This window comes from Palaemon carinicauda, chromosome 7 (genome assembly GCF_036898095.1).
Source record: "Palaemon carinicauda isolate YSFRI2023 chromosome 7, ASM3689809v2, whole genome shotgun sequence".
Taxonomy (NCBI): domain Eukaryota; kingdom Metazoa; phylum Arthropoda; class Malacostraca; order Decapoda; family Palaemonidae; genus Palaemon; species Palaemon carinicauda.
The window spans coordinates 16,626,389-16,647,409 of record NC_090731.1 but is presented as its reverse complement, the minus strand read 5'-3'; the positions used below and the strand labels follow the sequence as shown (position 1 = coordinate 16,647,409).

The 21,021-nt window shown below is 35.8% G+C and overlaps 1 long non-coding RNA gene across 1 annotated transcript; it reads left to right on the top strand.

The window, feature by feature from the left end:
- The first annotated feature begins 669 nt into the window (after positions 1 to 669).
- Positions 670 to 13,170, top strand: LOC137643493 (uncharacterized). Its single transcript, XR_011044964.1, has 2 exons — positions 670 to 820; positions 13,082 to 13,170. It is a non-coding gene; the product is annotated as an uncharacterized lncRNA (long non-coding RNA).
- Positions 13,171 to 21,021: the final 7,851 nt, after the last annotated feature.

Here is a 21,021-nt window from a genome sequence, read left to right as displayed (position 1 = left end):
AATCTGTCAAGTTTTTCAAAATTCATGGTCAAAAGACCCCCATTTTGAGAAATTGGTTTGAAGAGGTTAAAATGATACATGTAATGCCTATTGTAAAATCTGTAAAAGTTAACCAAGAGCTCACAAATGTGATTTAAAATAAACATTAGTTTTGAAAAGAAACAATTTAAAGCGGTTTTAAATAGGCAATGAAAGATTTACTTTTGAAAAAGAGAATTTTTTCTTGTTACAAAAAAAACATGTCGACTACCATATAATCAGGATCAACCACTAAACTATAAGTAATAACTTTATTATGCTTTAAATGTGTGCACATTATGCATATATATATATATATATATATATATATATATATATATATATATATATATATATATATATATGTGTGTGTGTGTGTGTATATATATATATATATATATATATATATATATATATATATATATATATATATATATATATATATATATATATATATATATATATATGTGTGTGTGTGTGTGTGTGTGTGTGTGTGTGTGTGTGTGTGTGTGTGTGTGTGTGTATACACACACACACATATATATATATATATATATATATATATATATATATATATATATATATATACTTTTATTTTAAATTTGTGACCTACTTTTCAGGAGTTTGCGCTACTTTTAGTGTAAAGCTAATAGCAGGTTGGCAACTCTGCTATCAGTGAGTCGGCGCAAGGACGGACCTGGACGGTCACAGATCCTTGGGTGTTGGACATCTACCGAGTAATGGCTGCCGCTTCTTGTTTCCGACGTTATTTGTAATTAAACGTCTCACATTTTTACCAAAGGTTGGTATCGTTGATGTGGATAACATATTTGGTGTGATAGTCATTTTAAGAAATGGATAGATATATAGTTAGCAATTTTAGTAGGTCTACCTGTTTAGTTGGCAGTTGTAGGCCAAGGGTTTTTACCATGTCTTGGTAGGTCTGAATTGTATGTACTTTCGGCAATTTGGTGGCCTGTTGTTCAGACGATCCTTCAGTATAGTGTTTTACTGTTCTGTGTGCAATTTTTTGTTTAACTCGAATTATAAAACGAAATAGTGATTTCTAGGGTTGAAGGGTAATATTATAGTTATGGACGGAACAGCATTGTGATCAGATAATAATAGTTTTTCCTATGTGGTTTCACTGGATTTTGACCTTCATTTCAACTGCAAATAAACCGAAAACCCTTGACTGTCCAAGAACCGGTATATTTCGGTATAATTATAGTCCAACACGTGACGTTTCTAATAGGAAAACCAACTTTTCTTACAGTAAATATTGTGCTTTCAACGAATTTGACCTTTATTTCCGCCGCAAAGAAGCCGAGGTCTTTCCCCCTGCTAGGTCTTTGATCTGGGAAGAAGATTCCTGGGGGCTTGCCTCCTGGCAAGATCTGTGATCTGGAAATTACTAGGATAGGTTAGGTGGGTTGTGTTAAGTCTTGTGGCCTTTGAAGGAATAGAGATTTATATTTTCATACAGGAGAAGCATCCTTACAGGACAAGCTTTTTCCTATTGTTAACAGTGTTTGAACTTATTGGACCTTTGTTTTTGCCGTAAATAAGCTATTCCCCTGTTATCCCCACCCCTTCCCAACCACTGGTTTCGACTGGGTGACCCCACGGTTACGTTACAAAGAGTCCCTCAAGGTCATTTTTGCACGAAATTTTTTTTTTTTTCATTTTCTTTTGTCTGATGTCATCACCATTGTAAAATTATCGTTTTTCGATTACCACCACTCAACAGTAATTTGGTGAATTCCAGGAAGGATAATGAAAATTAACGAATTGCGGAAGAGAATGTCAGACTCCAACAAAACAAGAAAACTAACAAAAAAAATGCTTTTTCATGCACAAATATGAGGACACGCAAGCGCGCATTGGGCTGTTTTCTTCTGAGCCTCGTTTTCTATCGAATGCAAACCTCTAAATACTTGTATCTATGAGTATGTTGGTTAATGAACTAATACTAATTATTTACATACTCGCTTTGCTCGCAATTGAACATTACATCACTGTTGCTATGTTCTGGCAAGCAGTACATATTGCGCTACGCGCGTTCGCCTGGTGGACAAGTGTTTTATCATGTTCTTAGTTTACACTGAGCCTTCGTCGACGAGTATGTTGGTTAAAAAACTAACACAAATTATTCACATATTGGTCTTTGTTCCAACCTGGCTCGCTTCGTTCACTAGACATTACATCACTGCTCCTATGTTCTGGCAAGCAAATCATAATGCGCTACGTGCATTCGCCATGTGGTCAATCATTTTGCAGTATCTTTAGCTTACACAGCCTTACATCTTATTGACTTGGTCAGAGTTGAAGTCAGTACACAAAATTTGGAGTAAAAACTGGCACGGTTTGAGATACCCCACTCGGTCCTGCTTGTTGGATGAGGCCCCTAGATTTTGGGGTGTGGCCACTCGGTCGTAGTACATTAAAAATTCAACGTTTCTCGGTTATTTGTTTAAAAATAGTCTACTGTAATAGCTGAGGGGCAAATTCACAACTTGTACATAGGGTCGCCTTAAGGAATGCCGGGCTTTGTGATTTGAAAATGAGTGGGTGACCATGCAGATGCATGACTTAACGTTTCCCATCACTAATTTTAATGTATCTAGATTCTGAATGCCCAATTTGTATCACAGATCAAGGAAAGTGGGAGAGAGAAGTCATTTTTATTTTTCACGCATGCGCAGTAAGTTCAAGGATAAACACATCGACAAAATCCGGGCCAAAATCAAATACCCAATAGTATTACATTAAGGGAAACTACAGTGTTAAAATCGGAGCACCGAGACCAGTGGGTGGAGCTGCTGCGCATTCGGGTGAAAATTATCACAGTGCGCAAAGGGGTGGGGTTTAATAGAATAGGAACGAGCATACGAAGTAACAGGAGCTACTCAGTGTCACTGTGAAAATAAACATATGACTTGAAAAAAAGAACTTTACCGTAAGTTAATTAATCTCTTTTCTCTTATTATGTATGTGCCAATAATGTAATAAGAATTGTATTTTTTTCTACAGGTATAACCCGAGAAAAATATAAATTACATAAAAAGCGCTAGGTGGGATTCTATCGTAATATTACCTATACCGTAGGGTAATTAGGAACATCCTAATTATGTACAGTAATTGTGACAGAAAGAAAGGTATTTTCGAAAAAATAAATGTGAGTCTTTCCTTAAAAACCCTTAATGTTTTACTAGTAAATTTTTTCCCGTGTTCTATAACAATATCTGTATTAGCAAATTTGGATATCATTTATTTACTTATCATATATTTTAGTGATTATTCATACAAAAAACGTTATTTGAATCTTCCGCAAATTAAGGGTTACGGAAGTCATTCTTTTTTTTAAATTTAGTGTAATTTCATTAATTTGGTCATTGTTATAAATATAGCCTACTTCAGAGTATAGCTATTGTTCCTCATGTGAATGTAAGAATATACATTAATTTCTAGTGCAACTGGAATTCAATACTGTATAAGAAATAGATTGGTTCTGACTACTTTGACATTTTCCTTGTATGAATAATATGGGTTGGATAATTTGAACTTGGGTATCGATTAATTAAAATGTGGACGCGGTTTTGGAGTGTTAAGTCCAGTGTTTACTTTTGGGAGACTGTCCTCAAGTAATTGCACATGCGTTGGTTTCAATTGCTTTGGGGGAGCTTTCTGTGGTTTTGAAATATTTGTTCCTGCATCAATGCAAACCTTCATAAGAGCGATGATTCAGCACAAGCTAGTTAGCCATAAAACTTTTAAAGCGGAATGTCAATGACCCTCCGCTAGTTTAAAGGGTAGCAGGGTGGGGTAGCCTGGCCCTCCTGCTCACACACCAAATCCATAATTGAGCTTGCTATGGATTTTGCTCCTAGGTTTTCCTTTTAACTAGCTATATTAGCTGTGCTTCCTTTTTCTTTTTGCAGTTATAACTGGTGTTTGAGAATTGTAAACCATGCATGTTTGTCCTGGCGTATTGGGCCACTCTTGCATGGTTTTCCCCTCAAGCTGCAAACAAACATATGTGAGACTCCTCATCACCACCCACTAGCTCTCTGAAGCTAGGCTCTTCGGGGCGTTCAGGTGATCACTCCCGCAGGCTCCTCGGAGCCAAGGGTGTGTCCCACTTTGCTACTGCAGCATCACGAATCTCTTCTCATGTGCAACCCTCTTGACTTGCGCCTCAGGCGAGTACTCTTTCAAGAGTCCTGCCAGATTGGTTAGAAAGGGTATTTCAACATCTGCACACACTTTCCTCCAAACCAGTTGTTCCTCACTCATCACAACCCAAGTATGCTTGTTCTTGTGAGGACAAGCGTGAGGCACAGGCTCTTCGTTTGCCAGCACGTGCATCGAACTTCGGGCTGAAGTCCTGACCATTTACGTGAAGGGTGCCCTTCAGGAGGTCATTGATGGGTCTCCGACTTGTTCATTCAACTTTTTCTAGCAGAGAATTTGTCTGGATGCTGGAGACTAGTTGTATACGTTTCAGCTATGAAAAAGCTTCATTTCAAGGAGACTGCAACCCTGGGGAGGCAGGCTGAGGCTGTCAAACCAGAGGACTTACATGATCACACTGAACTTGAATAACATGTCCTTCCAGTTCCTAATCCATCCATCATCAAGGAAGTACCAAAGATTCGTTTTGCCTGAAAAGATATACTGTACCAGTTTCAAGTGCTATGCTTCAACCTGTTCACAGCACCTCGGTGTTCACTAGTTTGTTCACTCTGGTTTCAGTCTGGGCCCCTGCCACCATATTTGTCTCCTTCATTACTTAGACTGGTTGATCCTAGCAGACACTGTAGAGACCCTTCTCCTTCACCAAGACAATGTTCTCAGGTATTACCTCGATCTGGGGACTGTGGTAAACTTTGAGAAGTCCTTCCTGTGACTCAAACATTGCCTGGTATATCAAGATACAGTACTGTATGCAGAAAGTCACCCAGCTAGGAAAAGTGTTTTATTCCAGAAAGTGGCTTATCCCATTCTAATGCAAGAATAGCTAGAAGCTCACTAGTAGCAATGCCTTCTAGGACACCTGATGTCCCAGGAATGTCTAATCACCAACTGCCACCTTCGTATTCGGTCACTTCAGTAGCAGGTGAAGACTCTATGGTCTCAGAGCAGGGACCCTGCAAATTTGCTTTTTCTAGTAGCTTTGGAGCATAGTTAGTGGATGCTTGATTCCAACCTGCTCAGTGGTAGATCATCATCTCCCTCCCCCATACAGTATGCATATTCATGGATGCATCAAAAGAAGGGAAGGTGGCTCACCTGCTACAGCAGCTTTCCTTAGAAGATTCTTTGGCCTTCTATTGGGCACTTTGCATGTTCTGAAGGGAATAACATATATTACCAGCTAGCCCATTCTTCTGGGTCCGGTCAAGGGGATGGTGAACCCTTTACAACAGCTACAGCTATTGCCTAGGTTTCAGGTGAATGGTCCAGGCAACAGTACCATACCTCATGTGAGGATCAGGTTAGGTTATGCAGTAACCTTCATTGTTCCTGGTGTGGCATGGTAGGAACACCCAGGCCCTAAGGAAGTCACTTTCCCTCTCCAGGAGGAAGTATCTGAACTCTCACTTGGTACATTGGGAGCTAAGTATGACAGCTATTGCCTTTGATGAAGACAGCACCAGCATTGTTGATCAGGAGAGAGTGAGTGAGTTGTTACACCTACTCTCCATTCCAGCTGTGACATAGGAAAGTCCACGTGTTTAGAGCTCCTCACCTCAGCCAAGAGTGAGTTATGGAGCTTGCCTGACCATGGGTACCCTTGACCCTCATCAAGCAAAGGAAGATCGTGCTTTGACACCTATGGCTATTACACAGGCTACTGGTGAGCTGTTCCGCACTGACCCTTCACCATAGGCCTGGTATGGGTAAGAAATATGCTTCCCTTGGAATACACTCACCACCTGAAGAATGGATTAACGGTGCTAACCCTGTGACTGTTTCCCCTAGATTTGATTAACCAGTGCATGAGCCTAGTATTTCAGATGCCACTGACATAATGGCAGTAAGAGATTATGAGTACCCTCTCCATTCAGGGGAAGGTTGAACATCTGTCTATCTTTTGAGATCCCTACAAGTCTTGGTGATATCCTGATCTTCTAGCTCTTTGGGTTGGTTCCTAGAGTGAGGCACTTTGGCCGGGCTATTCCCTCTCGGCTGTGCTTCTTTTTGTGTCATCCATAAATTTTCTGTGCTTTAGAGGGTATCAGTTTCATTGGAGAATGTCTATACAGTACATGTGCCATTCTTAGTGATGGGGATCATAGGTGGTTGAAGCACAGCAGTGATTTTTCTCTACCCACAAAAAAAATAGAATCTGTAGGTGTTTGGTTACTAAGATAGGCTGTAGATTCTTATTTATTAGTATTCATAGAAAAATGTCGATAGTTAAATTCAGATATTTTTGAAACACTAAACTTTAGTGTGCTAAGGTACCGAGTGAAGGACAAACCGTGGTTCAATGATGATTGTAGACGTGCTTATTTGGAGAAACAGGAGGCCTATCATCTTTGGAAGGGTAACAGATCAGATTTGACCTGGAACAACTATAGGCTACTCAGCTTCGAGCTTTTGCTCAGAGAGTTTATGCCTCAACTGAAAAGGAGTACAATTTAACCATAAAAGAAACACTTTCTGGTACAACTCAGGAACATAAATGGTGGTCTACCCTTAAATCTGCACTCTTTGGTGTAGATGCAACAGTTCCTCCTTTACTTAAACCAGATGGCTCAGTCACTCACTGTCCAAAGGAAAAGGCAACCCTTTTGGCTGATGTTTTTGACAGAAAACAGAGTAATGAAAAACTTGAACTTCCTCATTCCTGTTTTCCTGAGGCTAAACTAACTAGTTTAGCTTTTCGATCTCGTGAGATTAAAGCTCTGTTGGTGGACCTTGATGCTTATGGAGGTGTAGACCCAAATGGTATTTTACCTTTGTTTTTTATAAAGACAGCAGATTTCTTAGCTCCAAAGTTATCTGTTATTTTGCGCAAGTTAGCAAGAGGAGGAGCTTTTAGCACTAGTTGGAGAATTGGTAATGTTACTCCTCTATGTAAATGTGTTTGTGGTAGCTCAAATCCCACTGATTACCGCCCAATTTCCATAACTCCCATATTATCTAAAGTTTTTGAACGTCTTCAGGCAAAACGTCTTAATAGGTTTGCTGAAGGTAATCATCTACTCCCTAGTTTGCAATTTGGTTTTCGTAAAGGCCTTGGAGCATGTGATGCCCTTCTCACAATCTCCAATGCTGTACAGAAATCCCTTGATTGTGGTCGGGAAGTTCGTATGATTGGCCTTGATTTTAGTGCTGCCTTTGACCATGTTAATCATGAGGCCCTTGTTTTCAAACAGAAACAGTTGGGAGTGGGTGGGTCGTTTCTTAGCATTATTATTGATTTTTTAAGTAGTAGATCTCAAAGAGTTGTTGTTGATGGGCACCATAGTGATTATAGGAATGTGATATCCGGTGTTCCACAGGGTAGTGTTCTTGGCCCTTATACTTTTCATACTATATACACATGACATGTGGTTTGGCCTAGAAAACAAGCTTTATGCATATGCAGATGATGCTACTCTCTTTGCATCAATTCCATCCCCTGAATGTAATCTAGGGTTGGTGAATCCCTTAATAGAGATTTAGCTAGAATTAGTGCATGGTGCAAATTATGGGGTATGAAGTTGAATCCTAACAAAACTCAAAGTATGATTGTAAGTAGGTCAAGGACGGTGGCTCCTCAACATCCGGATCTCAGTATTGATAATGTTTCTTTAAATATGTATGACACTTTCAAAATTTTAGGTGTGATTCTCGACAGTAAATTTACGTTTGAGAAACATATAAGGTCTGTGTCTTCTTCAATTGCACAAAAAATAGGCTTATTGAGAAAGTCTTTCTAGATTTTCGGTGATCAATCTATTCTGAAGAAGTGTTTTAATTCTTTCATTCTACCTTGTTTTGAGTATTGTTCTCCTGTCTGGTCTTCAGCTGCTGATTCTCATCTTAATTTGTTGGACAGAAACTTACGGTCTATTAAATTTCTTATTCCTGATCTAGATATTTAATCTCTGGCACCGTCGTTCAATTAGTTCATTATGCATGTTGCATAAGATTTTTCATAACTCTGACCATCCTTTACACTCAGATCTCCCTGGACAATTCTATCCTATTCGTAATACTAGGCAGGCAGTTGATTCTAATAGCCAGGCCTTCTCCATCACGAGGCTCAATACTACGCAGTACTCTAGAAGTTTTATTCCAGCTGTTACCAAGTTGTGGAATGATCTTCCTAATCGGGTGGTTGAATCAGTAGAACTTCAAAAGTTCAAAGTTGGAGCAAATGCTTTTTTGTTGACCAGGCGGACATGAGTCTTTTTATAGTTTATTTATGACATATTTATTTTTGATGTTGTTAATAGTTTATATATGACATGTCTGTTTTGACGGTGTTACTTATTTTAGAATGATTTATTGTTAATTTGTTCTCTTGATTTATTTATTTCCTTATTTCCTTTCCTCACTGGGCTATTTTTCTCTGTTGGAGCCCCTGGGCTTATAGCATCTTGCTTTTCCAACTAGGGTTGTAGCTTGGATAGTAATAATAATAATAATAATCCAATAATACCAATGAATAGGTAACATTGCTTTTTAGGTTACAAGAGGATTGTCTTCTTTCTTTAGTGCATTCTGTACTTTTTGGGCAGTCTTGCCAACTAAGAGAACTCGGACAATCTGCATTGGATGTAACAAGGCTTTAGGTCCCTTAAAAGGGCCCGTTTTGAACCATTGATAGGCGTCGGATAAGGACCTCACAATGACATTAACCTTGGTGAAGAGAGTAGGTGTACTTCATAGTATTTTCAAGGTTGAAGGTCATTTCAAGTGATGGAGAAAGCTTTATTTCACTTTCATTCCAGATTTCATAGCAAACCTGTAACCTGCCATCAAGCTTGACAGGTATGAGTCTTTCTCCATCTCCTCCCTTAGGACAGTCTGAATTATTTGCCTTTTTGCGTTGTAGGTGCTTAGATGATACATAAGGAGAATCTAGCCCTTCGGACAACAAATTGAACATTTTTAATAATGCTGTCAGGACTAAAAAGATTTCAAGGAACACCCATTTACTTATGGTCTCTTGAAACCAACAAGAGGGCATATCCCCAATCAGCAGACAACCCAGAAGATTCAGTTCCTGTACTGTTTCATGAAATTAGAGGAAATGGTTTGCCGCTAGTCTTTAAGAAGTGCCTGTCAGTGGCACAACTGCTAAAGGCTGGATTCTGAAAGCACCAGACCATCTTTACAGCCCAGTATCTGTGGGAGTATACCCACAAATCTTTAAGACATTTTACTAGGTCCTGTGGTAGCTGTTCAGCAGGTTGTGTAGTGTACCGAGCTCCTTATGGAGCATGAAACATTCTGTCTAATATAATGGTCGTATCATTAGAATATGATAATAGTGTTTCTGGCCTTTTTCACTCTTCCTCTCTCTCAGGATACAGTAGTCATACCGATATTTATTGGATTGAACATTTGATGCATGCAAGCTTTCACACCGACCTCTGATCTATATATAATATTATAGAAGTATCTCCATACAAGGGAGAGGATGGTTTGTGTGTAGAACCCAGTATTTTATATAGGCCCTGCATTATATCATATCTTCACAAGGGTGTAGCGTCTTCGGTGACTGTCTGTCCATAGACAGCAACTTAGTCTAACTTTTGAGAATCGATATCTCAAAAGTTAGGAGGTAGTAGGAGTCATAACTTCCACTCTTCTTACGGCCCCAGTGTCTTGACATCTCGTGATTTTAAACCAGCGAGTAGGGTTATAAGGGCTTTCTTCCTCCTATTGGTAAGTTGTCTATTAAAGAACGAGGGTTTGTATTTGTGTAGGAACAAATCAGAGATTTTAAAAGTAAGTTTCACTTCAAGATAAGATCAAAATGGCTGCTCAGTGTGCTTGGCGATTGGGTGTGGCTTACCTGCCGCCTTCTCGTAACCACCAACATCTTTTTATAAATTTTAACAGCTTTTTTTTTTTTTTTTTTTATAAATTTCAACAGCTGATTTCCAGCCGAGCAGAAAACTTACTCCCATTGAAGGAATCTTGAGTTGTATTGTTTGGAAAAATACAAATTTCCTTGAAAATTGTGATATTTGTTATTCAATGTAAACACTATGATAGTCAAAGCAATAATTTATTTGCTATTTGATGTAAAATAAGTAACTATTAGACTATGATAGTCGGTCAAGCAACAAAGTACGATAGGGCAGCCAATGGTGGACAAAGGAAGGTTTATATAATCAATGGATAAGGTTGAATCATTGGCAAAAGAGAGACATTTTTGTTCTTTGTTTATGAACTTTGAAGATGTGACCCCAGTAAGACCAGGTTGTTAGGTTAATAGTGTTGGATAGGTTAGTCCACAAATGAAATGTACCCAGTAAGTAAAAAGAAAGTTGAATAAGCTCATCAATGAACTACCCGAGTCTAGGTTAATCGGCGTCAATGATCTTTGATGTCAGGCTGCCAGAAAAGCTCAAATCAATCAATCAAGTCTAGGTAAATGAATCAGTGTTTTAAGTTTTTCCATAGTTTAAGGCAAGACATGATGTTGATGTGTAGAATAAGCTGGTTCATTGAGTGGAGGTCAACCAAAATTTCACTTAGTTAAATTAATTAATATAATAGGATTGCTGGAGTGTTTATAGAGGTTCCATATGATACGTACTGAAAATGTGCTTGATGAATTTAGGAAGTTGCAGGTATTTTTTGTTTCTTTTTTTTTTTATCATCCATTTGGATAAAACAGAGAATGCAATCTTAGGAATACAGGATGGTTTTAGAAGAGGTATGGGTTGTATGAATCAGATTTTTACAGTAAGGCAGATATGCGAGAAATATTTAGCAAAAGGTAAGGAGGTGTATGTTGCGTTTATGGATCTGGAGAAAGCGTATGATAGAGTTGATAGGGAAGCAATGTGGAATGTGATGAGGTTATATGGAGTTGGTGGAAAGTTGTTGCAAGCAGTGAAATGTTTCTACAAAGGTAGTAAAGCATGTGTTAGGATAGGAAATGAAGTGAGTGATTGGTTTCCGGTGAGAGTGGGGCTGAGACAGGGATGTGTGATGTCACCGTGGTTGTTTAACTTGTATGTTGATGGAGTGGTGAGAGAGGTGAATGCTCGAGTGCTTGGACGAGGATTAAAACTGGTAGACGAGAATGACCATGAATGGGAGGTAAATCAGTTGTTGTTTGCGGATGATACTGTACTGGTTGCAGACACAGAAAAGAAGCTTGGCCGATTAGTGACAGAATTTGGAAGTGTGTGTGAGAGAAGGAAGTTGAGAGTTAATGTGGGTAAGAGTAAGGTTATGAGATGTACTAGAAGGGAAGGTGGTGCAAGGTTGAATGGAGAGTTACTTGAGGAAGTGGATCAGTTTAAGTACTTGGGGTGTGTTGTTGCAGCAAATGGTGGAGTGGAAGCAGATGTACGTCAGAGTGTGAATGAAGGTTGCAAAGTGTTGGGGGCAGTTAAGGGAGTAGTAAAAAATAGAGGGTTGGGCATGAATGTAAAAAGAGTTCTATATGAGAAAGTGATTGTACCAACTGTGATGTATGGATCGGAGTTGTGGGGAATGAAAGTGACGGAGAGACAGAAATTTAATGTGTTTGAGAGATGAAGTGGCTAAGGAGTATGGCTGGTGTATCTCGAGTAGATAGGGTTAGGAACGAAGTGGTGAGAGTGAGAACGGGTGTAAGAAATGAGTTAGCAGCTAGAGTGGATATGAATGTGTTGAGGTGGTTTGGCCATGTTGAGAGAATGGAAAATGGCTGTCTGCTAAAGAAGGTGATGAATGCAAGAGTTGATGGGAGAAGTACAAGAGGAAGGCCAAGGTTTGGGTGGATGGATGGAGTGAAGAAAGCTCTGGGTGATAGGAGGATAGATGTGAGAGAGGCAAGAGAGCATGCTAGAAATAGGAATGAATGGCGAGCGATTGTGACGCAGTTCCGGTAGGCCCTGCTGCTGCCTCTGATGCCTTAGATCACCGCGGAGGTAGCAGCAGTAGGGGATTCAGCATTATGAAGCTTCATCTGTGGTGGATAATGTGGGAGGGTGGGCTGTGGCACCCTAGCAGTACCAGCTGAACTCTGTTGAGTCCCTTTGTTAGGCTGGGAGGAACGTAGAGAGTAGAGGTCCCCTTTTTTGTTTTGTTTCATTTGTTGATGTCGGCTACCCCCCAAAATTGGGGGAAGTGCCTTGGTATATGTATGTACTGTATTTGCATTTACTATCTTACTGAGTAATGTTTTACTCTTGAAACTGTTACCGTGTCAGTATATAAATCCTATTTTTGTTCAGAATTTATACATACTTTTTTATAGTCTATGAGTATTGTGTGTGTTTAACCATGTATCCCTTGTTGTATAAGGTAGAATGTTCTATTCATGGAATTTTGGTTTATTGAATATCTCTTGAAGAAAATTTAAGAATTAGGGGAGCTGCCGTTAGTCAGTGGATTACCAGAGGCCAGTCATTCGATTATTGTTATGAAGTATTTTCTAGTTAGAATATTGGACGTAATACTTTTCCACTTTACAAGGTATATTGTTTTAGTTGGGATATTTGCTAATATAAATGTCATGGAAATGTCCAGCTTGTCATTATTTTAATATTTCATATTTAATACATTAGAATAGTTTATTATTATTATTATTGATTAATATTATTGTTATTAGTACTAGGCAAGCTACAACCTCAGTTGGAACAGCAAGATGCTATAAGCCCAAGGGCTCCAACAGGGAAAAATAGCCCAGTGAGGAAAGGAAATAGGGAAATAAACGATATAAGTAGTAATGAAAAATCAAAATATTTTAAACATAAACAACATATATTCTTTATTGTTTATCATGTAGAACATTTTACTAAAAGTATAGTCTAGATATTGAAGTGCACACTAAAATATTTGGATAAGACTGATTTATCTGTGGGCTACAATTAACATCGTTTATATTTTTCAGACTAGAATCACCAAAAGAAAAGCAAATATGCACTAGTATAACGAGACATTCCTGATGACGTCAAGATGAAGATCAGCAGCAAATAATCTGAGGTTTACTAAGAAAAAATTCAAGAATCTTATGGATGAAGAAAAATAATCTATTAAATTGATTAATTTCTGATATCAAGAAAAGTACCAAATCGTTCCAACTGAAGCGGACACTTATCATCAAACTTTTCTGGAATATTGAAGTACAGTACTCATTTGAGATGTATCTTTAGAGCACTACATATATCTTTAAATGGTCAATTGTTCAGAGTTATTGAGATTTTAAAGTTTTGTTTTAATGGTCATTTACATTTATATCCCATAGGTTCAGTAGCAATCACTAACTGAAGGTAAAAAACAAGTTAAATTACATTAGATAGGTAATATGAATATTTACAACTATATTACCAGATTACTTTAAGTTTATCAAAGTTGATTTGATATTAAAGCTATTAACTTTTACACAGTCTGTAGCAAGTATTTTATTAGTTTTTAATATTTACAATGTCGGTGCATATAGATTTAACTTTAGTTCTTAATTCTATGCATCTTTCCATTAAAAAAATTCGTGTGATTTAATTTTTCGAGTAAATTCTAAACGACCAACATTCAACTTTAAAATTAGGTCCACATCTAATTTTATGAGGTTTTTTGACACTAACTGAAATTCAGATAGCAATTTCCTATTTATTTGATATTAAACACTTTCATTTAGTTGCATGCAAACTTATTGGCGGATATGGATATGTTGATGGATTCACTATTACATCGTAAAATAATTATCTGGAGTCAGTATAGGTAATGTTAAATGAATCAGTTTATATATTACAGTATGTGTTATTGTAAATGTCTGAAAAAAGAGGGAATTTGATATTAACAATCAATTAAGACCAGCTAATGTAGATGAACGAATTTCTTCCTTTGATTTTGCTACTCATATTTTCAATTTTCATTAACTAGCTTTTAAATCAGATGTCAATTTCCTCTGGACCTCTTGATATACTTCTATGTCGTATATTTTTTTATAATTGCGTAAACTACTGTAAACAAGTTGTGTGTGGCTAAAGGGAAATTGATATTAATTATCTTTTTGGCAGCATATTCAAATTCATTTTACAATCTGTTGAAAACAGTACATTAATTGTATGTGAATATAACCTCCAGCTAATCATTGTAACTGAATATCATTTTATCTTTGTCTTGAAAAGTATTGCATTAGAAGGCTGATGTAATCTAATTCTCTCTCCCTCTCCTCTCTCTCTCTCTCTCTCTCTCTCTCTCTCTCTCTCTCTCTCTCTCTCTCTCTCTCTCTCTCTCTCTCTCTCTCAAATGCAGATTGCTTCCAAATTTGCCAACTGTATTTTAGTTATTCTAGTCAATCATTTCAAATGCTTGTTTGCAGTAGAAGATCCTTTTTTTTTTTAATCTGATTAATGGGTATTTGTGTTTCAAAACATCAGAATGACAAAACTGTTATTAAAATGATAAAATCTCTTATCTACTGGTTTTAAGCTATTTTCGTTTTACAAAAGATGCAATTATTTGCCTCGTACTCTAGCCTAGAAAGTAGCCTATATAGTTAATAAGTTGTAGTTTGGAGCATTTTGCAAAATTAAATTTATATTAATAGGTTTTATGAATAGAACTTCAAGTTGTGGTAGTCTTAAGAGAAGGAAACCATTAATGAAGTAGTTTTAAATCAACATTCATGAAAGATTTCTAAGTACTGTAGATGTTCTAAGGGGTTTCTTCAAGATTTGTGAAAGACTTGGAAGAGTAATATGATGTTCTAAGGGGTTTTAACGTAAAGCTTCAAGATTCGTGAAAGACTTGAAGGAGGAGTAATATTTTGTAAGTTTCTTCAAGATTATTCGTGAAAGACTTGGAGGAGTAATATGATGTCCTAAGGGGTTTTAACGTAAAGCTTCAAGATTACGTGTGAAAGACTTGAAGGGGGAGTAATATTTTGTAAAGAATATCAAGAAACAGGTGGTTCTTGATGTGTACTTTAAACTCATAGGGGAAGTAGGAATTGCACCTGAGGCACTAATTTGAAGAGAGAAATCTGGTCGTTATTTAATTATTCAGGACAATGGGAGGAATAATTACACAGGGAATCTTTTAAAAGGAAATAGTATCTTATAACAATTTTAATACCAGTGAGTTTATTTTCAACGTAACATTTTGAAAGAGTATCTTAAAGGTTAGTACTTATAAAATATTTACAGATTTAGAAGGCAATGTGGTTAAAATTTTCAATTATAATAGACATGTAAATTGTATCTTAAACTATCAAAGGTAGTTTTGTAGGTAGAATTGCTTTGTAAAACTAAAATTTAATGTCATAAATAGGATGTGAATTGAAAATGCTGATGTAAATATCAATTGTTTAAAACCAGTTACTTTTTATATGCAATAAAAATACAGTTTTGTCATTTATGATTTTATTGGATAAAAATTTTAATCATTAAAACTTGACTGAGAAGTGAGATCCTTGTATAACACATAAATGTACATTTGATAATGAAGTTTAAACATTTTTACAAGATGTACTAAAATTATAATTGTTACATATGATATAGAAAATGTAGCAGCAGAACTATTTTCTTTTTTTTTGGAAAGCCCTTTTGGGCACACTGCTAACAGGCTCCAGAATGTAGAAAGATTTATTTACAATTAAATGATGTGCCTTTGTCATATTAAAAAAGAATAATACTAACAAAGCATTTTTTCAAGGTAAGAGTTAAAATTATTTAAAATATTTTATTGTAAATATGTGCTACTCAATTGTCAGTTTCATAAGAAAAATTTGTATGGACAAAAATCCTTGAAGATACAAGAGCAAGGAGCCTGAATGATAATTTATGGCAAAAGTGACATACCAGTGCAAATGGTAAACTATTTATATTGAATAAGTAAAGGTAGATGAGCCAACATTTGGACGTCAGTGCTTAGTAGTATAATATAGGCATTACAGACTTCTGTAGTAGTGTTCTAGGTTCATTATGGGCAGAGAGCTGGAAATCTTTTATTCATAATATTGAGTAAAAGACGATTGAATAGTTGATTACAATCTACATTCTCATCCATAACAGAAATACATTTTAAGTTTATTGAGCCTGAGGGTTAGCAAGAGGTTATTTCTTAATATCACCCATAAAATGTCATAAGCCCAAGAGTTTGTTAATTTTTCAAAACTGAGATAGAGATGTAAGACTGTCTCTAAGAGAGCCTAAATTTGAGTTGTGCAGGCTCATATCATTATTAATAATGATACTAAATTCAACAATACTCACTTATGTGCCTGTATTGGTCAAATAAGGAATTTCTAAGAATAGTTAACTAAGTTGAAGTTTTTTCACTTATCTATGGTCAAATGAGGCATTTCTAGGAATAGTTAACCAAGTTGAAGTTTTTTCACTTATCTATGGTCAAATGAGGCATTTCTAGGAATAGTTTACTAAGTTGAAGTTTTTTCACTTATCTATGGTCAAATGAGGCATTTCTAGGAATAGTTTACTAAGTTGAAGTTTTTTCACTTATCGATGGTCAAATGAGGCATTTCTAGGAGTAGTTTTCTAAGAATTTTTTAAGTTATTTTGTGGTCAAATGAGGCATTTCTAGGAATAGTTAACCAAGTTGAAGTTTTTTCACTTATCTATGGTCAAATGAGGCATTTCTAGGAATAGTTTACTAAGTTGAAGTTTTTTCACTTATCGATGGTCAAATGAGGCATTTCTAGGAGTAGTTTTCTAAGAATTTTTTAAGTTATTTTGTGGTCAAATGAGGCATTTCTAGGAATAGTTAACCAAGTTGAAGTTTTTTCACTTATCTATGGTCAAATGAGGCATTTCTAGGAATAGTTTACTAAGTTGAAGTTTTTTCACTTATCGATGGTCAAATGAGGCATTTCTAGGAGTAGTTTTCTAAGAATTTTTTAAGTTATTTTGTGGTCAAATGAGGCATTTCTAGGAATAGTTTAAGAAGTTTTTCAATCTTATCTATGGTCAAATGAGGCATTTCTATGAGTAGTTTTCTAAGAATTTTTTCAGTCTAATCTATGGTCAAATGAGCCATTTCTAGGAATAGTTTACTAAGCAGAAGTTTGTCTTATCTAGGGTTGAATGATGCATTTCTAGGAATAGTTTACTAAGCAGAATTTTTCCATTCTAATCTATGGTCAAATGAGCCATTTCTGGGAATAGTTTACTAAGCAGAAGTTTTTGTCTTATCTAGGGTCAAATTATGTAATTCTAGGAATACAGTAGTTTACTAAGCAGAATTTTTCTATTCTAATCTATGGCCAAATGAGGCATTTCTAGGAATAGTGTACTAAAGTTTTTCAGTCTTATCTATTTTAATTTTGAAAATTATCAAAATCTTAGGTTTTACCGTTAATTATCGGTGATATGAAAGAACATCCCCTTGCCAAACCCCTGTGTTGCTCAACTCGAGATGTCTCATTTCCGTTATGAGTGACGAAGTTTATTCCAATTTGTTATCCAGATAACTTGTACTCAATATAAATAATCCCTTTCCAGCTCTTGACCATAATGAACCCATATGATAGTAGTAGTCCATAATGCCCATATTACTAACCTCAGAAGGCCAAGTTTTGGGCAATCTACTTTAGCTTATTCAACATATGTAACTTTTTGCCATAAATTATCATCCAGGACCCTACAGTAGGTCTTGTATCTTGGAAATACTTTTGTCTATACCAGTTATTCTTATGCAGTAGGCCTTATCAAGAAGTGACGTATTTACAATAGAATATTTTAAATCATTTTATCTCTTACATTGAAATACTGTTTTGTTGGTATTTATGTTGCTTTAATATGGCATAAAGGCATGTCATCATTTGATTGTAATAAATCTCTCTATTCTGGAGCCTATTAGCAGTGTGCCCATGGAGCTTTCCATAAAAAAGAAAGTAGTTCTTCTGCTACATTTTCTATGTAATGTTATATTTTTAGTTTATCTTGTAAAAATTGTTAAACTGTAAATTAGATATTAAAATCTAATATATTTACCATACTCGACCAATGTAATAACTTGAGAATTTTGAAATAAAATGCATATATAAGTTTTAGTTTTTAATTTAGTTTCCCTGGTGGTAATACAAAGAAAACCTATTATGAAGAAAAGAAAACGGACAATGGATGAAATTAAAAAAAAAAAAATATAACTACTATCTTGAGTATTCTCTCTCTGTCAAACTTCACATGACCGAGTATTCTCCCTAAACGCCCCCCTGCCTCATTTTTTACCAGCAAATGCCTTATTCCCTATAAAAAATGGGCCAAAAAGCCTCATGAAATAGTCCTTTTCTCCTAACTAGTCACTTGTCCATTTAGACTGTTATTGACTATCCCTATATAGAGTTGGTTCATCAAAACCCCCTTACTGGGTGATGAGAGCAGCAGAACCAGTGTTTTGTGATATATATAAGTCAAGATGGCCAAAATGTAATGTACTTCATTTTGGACCCAAGTCCACTTCTTGATCCAGCAGTCTGTCAAGTAGGTTTTTTCTTGACTAAAGTCATGATAATAATGGCCTTGCTATTTCCATTAGTTAATATTCCTCAAAAACCTCTGAATACTATTTAATCCTGAAGCTATTAGATTTAAACTTTGATACAAAAGTATACCGAAAATATCTATTAAGGCTTTAAGTTAACACAATATGGGTGAAGAACAACTTAGAAATTCATTGAAGACTTTTATTGTAGAAGATTGAATGCCAGACATGAGACAGGTTTCAGTGTTATAAGTTAAGTTATATCATGGAAATACAAACACTATGACATCAATGGCATAAATATCAAATTCATGAAACCCCATTTTCTGAAAGCTTTAAACACCTTAGAATCAAAGAAACCATAGACGTTTGGCATGCATTAAGCACAATATTTGACCAAGAAAGGCTCTTAGGTGAGTCATCCTTCATCCAATATGGTGAACAGAATGACAAAACGTCTCATTTTCTTTTTATCTGGTCAGTTCCCGTTTTCTTTTCTGAACTGTTATGTTTAATGCTCAGCATTTGGGGTTAAATATTTCATGATTGTGTAACTAAGCAGTGCTTTCTATAAAGATGATAAAATTATTAATAAAAAAAAAAAGAAGGAAAAGGAAAGCCCACCAAGGCCATCCCCTTTCCCACCTAGTAACCAGAAACTTGATGCAAAGTTTTCTTCTGATGAAGCAATGTTACTAGGCCCTTGAATGCTTTCCTTTTCCTTCTTTTTTCAAATGTTTTATTGATAATTTTACATACAATGATATCAGGATTGTAATTTCAAAACTTCGTGAATAGTTTGGAGCTCTCCTGAAGTTAAGTGGTCATTATTTACATTACTATATGGCAGATTCCAATTATTATACTTAAGTTAATTCTTTAATGAAATATGAAATTATATACATAGACAAAGAAAAAATATTTTTAGAATGGAAAACAAAGTAAAAATCAAAAAGGTAAAATTCATTTTCAGGCCTTGGTGCAATTTCAGAACGATTCATTACTACAGACACCTGAAGCTCGCTCAAAAGCAGACAAGATTCACAAATGCCAAGGTGCCTCCTGGTCTCACCCCATTTTATACACATGATTGAGTCGGGTAAACGAGAAGAGACGTGCAAGGCTACTGCCCTGACCACCCTTGCTACTTCGCCCAGCAGACAGTCAGATCGGACCGAAGTACGCATTCACCTTACACATGGACACCTGACTCACTTTAGCTGTGTAATAAAGTTCTCAAATGCAAACCCTAGAAAAAGCAACTCTGGAAAGCAAGTTTAACCGGCAACACTTAACTGACGACACTATTCTAAACAAGCAAAAATTACCTTAGGAAAATGGCTCTATTTTTACAAGCGTATAGACAGTTATGAAACATATGATTTTAATTGAATTTTAACCTTGAATTGGAGGCAGATAAAGTTTTAATTCAGTTTATAAAACTCCTAATAGCAAACTTGTGCCTAAAACCAATACCAAAAAAATTATGCAATACACCATTAAATATGAGTACATGTAATATACACCCATAGAATTAAATAAAGTTAACCCCACTAGATAACATTCTCACCTTTAATCTATTATCTTAAGCTTATAATTCCTTCCTACAGTATATTATCCTCAGCACATAAGCCCTTAATATTCTATCATAATATAATACTTTATAATACATTCCTACTATTCTACCACGAGCATATATACTCCTACAAAGGCATTCATAGCCAGTTAAAGGAGATGATTTTTTATTTATAAGTTATTTTATGCAGGTCCTGTGTAAATATATCACTACACGTTACGGTAAAATTAGTTATGATCAAGCTATTTTCAGTCATCAAAATAAATTGATACTTTGTATTTTCGTGCTTAACAGATTTTAGATTAACTCAGCCTGAAATGAAGTTTAAAATGTCTTTTTAAAGTTACCAGAATGAGCTCGACACAAGAGACAGACAGACTGTGATTACGTTCGTTGAGTACAATATTCTCTACTGAAAACTGGAGCAAGATGAACAGATATTAAATAAAACATGACTTTACTATTGTTAGAAACATGAACGTCTTGTTCCTAAATACCTCTCAATGGGATATAGTTGAAAAAAGTACCAATGAAGGCAAATATATCTCTAGGTGACAATGACATTTAATGATGCTGAATTCATTACGCGTTTCAATTTGGAATAAAATAAAGACTAGAATCGTTTTAGTAACTGAAAAACACAGGACCAGGAATTACAACTTCTATGCAAGTTAATTATTGTTAGGAAATATATACCAATTAAGAGTGAAACATTAAACTCAAATCTCTCTGAACATTAACACATTTATACCCTATTATCTATTTCTCAATTAATCAATACCTCAAAACTCTAAAATAGAGAAATAAAATGT